Source organism: Penaeus chinensis, chromosome 11 (assembly GCF_019202785.1).
Source record: "Penaeus chinensis breed Huanghai No. 1 chromosome 11, ASM1920278v2, whole genome shotgun sequence".
NCBI classification, from domain to species: Eukaryota; Metazoa; Arthropoda; class Malacostraca; order Decapoda; family Penaeidae; genus Penaeus; species Penaeus chinensis.
This window is the reverse complement of record NC_061829.1, coordinates 12,030,204-12,032,703: the sequence shown is the minus strand read 5'-3', so window position 1 is coordinate 12,032,703 and position 2,500 is coordinate 12,030,204.

The window sequence follows — 2,500 nt, the reverse complement described above, 5'->3', positions numbered from 1 at the left end:
TATATATATATATACAAGTTTATGAAACAGTAATACACGGATATCAATTTTGGACCCATATAATTTATGTGGAATTGTAATTATATATCTTATGACTGTAATTGTCTGCTATTTTAACTGACATCACAGATTACAAGAATGCTTTAGGATTCAAAATATGAAGGACATTCACAGGACTAGTTTATGATCAAAATATTATCTTTTTAAATGCTGTAGAGAAATATATGTTCTCGTGAGCGAGAGACTTTTCTCAAGTAGAATTTACAAAGATCTGTCCGTTTATTGGATACAGAATCATTCCCACATGGAAATTTCGAAACAATTAAACAATCCAAAATACTCATGGCTGGAATTTGGAGAGATATATCGTCGGGAGAAATGTCAAAAAGGCTTCCTTCTGCGGAATCTTCTGTGCGCCAGCCAAGGTCGGACTCACAAGGGCGCGTGAGGGTGAAGACCGCCAACCGCAAACTTGATTTTTCTTGATTTTTTTTTCTCCTTGCTGGTCCGAGGAAGGCCGGTGCACTTCATTCATTCTCCCCTCGGATATATCATCCTGCTTTGTACGATATAAAAATAACGATTCACGTATTTTTAGATGCACTTTGAGCGTTCTCTTTTGCGATATCACAATCTTCGGAAAAACCCAGTCGTTCAGCGGAGAAAATGACGCCAAGAAAATGTTATTTTCTTCCATACACACTTGAGTATTGGTTTACTTGTCTCTAGTGTTACTTCTAGAGTTCCTAATGTTTGGAACCCCTACGCCTAAAGTCACTAGAAGCATTTCTAGGCAATAACATGTAGAATGACTGACGCTTTAAGAGCGCCGTTTTCTCCTAGAACCTATTAGGGCGTTTTATATCAAGACCTCTTTCGATCCAGAGGATTTAGCTCTTCAATTGAGAGACTTAAATTAGCGAGGGTTAAGGAAGCCTGGAGATCTGTGATAGCTGCAGCTTTGATCAGTGTCCGTGGTGCTACTAGTCTTGCGTTACACAAATACTGCGAATCCGTTTGGCACGAATATATCTTTTCTTTTATATTATTTAAGTTTAGAGATCTCTAAGCTTTCCTATAAGCCGACTCGTAGTCATACTTAAAACTAAACTATATACAGAGAAACCCTGCTGTAAATCCTAAACAGACCTTGCTGGGTTATAGTTCTACACTTCTTTCGAGCCAACTATCTACGACAGGATATATATAGCTCAGACGGCGCCTTTTCGTCAAGGAAGTATATAGATCAATGTATAATAGCAATGAGATAAAGACATCACAGTTTCCAACCCTGGCAAGGGATGGAAATAGGACTTAATCCAGAGTTTACAATTATCTTTTTCATTTGCTCAATATAAGCTACATTTCAGTGAGTGCGTTCCAAACTTACAATTTTCAGCGTGTTGCCGAAATCATCATCATCATCATCATCACAGAATCATCATCACTGGCGTTCCAACGAACACATATAAGCATCATCCGTGGGCTGAACGTCATTAGCTCCAGAGGGAAAAGTCTTGCAAGATGCATCCCATGTTAACTACAGCACTCCTACGGGTCAGTGCGCCATGTAGCACCAGTGCATGGGATACGAGGCCTGGCCTCCTTTAAAACACGTCGGTATTTTCCTGTGGAACTATTACTCTTTCCCTGATACAAACAGTATCGGTCGATTGAAAAGGAAAATACATTTTAATTGTTTAATAGGTGTTTGGAAGGTAGATTTTGATGACAGCGGTTTTAGTCTTTTCTTCTGATTCCATAATAATTGCTTGTATAAAATACCGAATCTGAATCCCCCACGGTACTTCTGACCCCATGACCTCCCTGAGGTAAGTGTAACCCTGTATTTGTCTTACCGTCCTTGCATCCGTCCCGCTACCTTGCCTCTCCCACCTCGCCCTCCGCTTCCCGCAGGATGGAAAACTCTCCCTCGACCTCCGCTCGCTGAATCAGTATGACAGATGTCTTCGCATACTCAGTCGCCACAAACTTCACGTCCCACTGGCAAAATTGACCGCCTTGTAGCAGGACAGTCTCTGGCTGCGATTCCTTGCACTCTCACTACGACGCAACACCCACAGAGTGCATATGTATGTGTGTGTGTGTGTTTGTGTGCGTGTGTGTGTGTGTGTATGTGTGTGTGTGTGTGTGTGTGTGTGTGTGTGTGTGTGTGTGTGTGTGTGTGTGTGTGTGTGTGTGTGTGTGTGTGTGTGTGTGTGTGTGGGTGGGTGTGTGGGTGTGTGTGTGAGTGTGTGTGTGTATTTATGTATGAAAAATGCTTGTATCTATGTATGTATGTATGTATGTATGTATGTATGTATGTATGTATGTATGTATGTATGTATGTGTACATATACATACACATATACATATATATACATACATATACATACAAACATACATGGGTGTGGGTGTTTGTATGTGTTGTACACACACAGTGTGGCTGTTCATTTGTTAAATAATTTAGGCAGTCCTTAAACTGTTATTTATATACAAG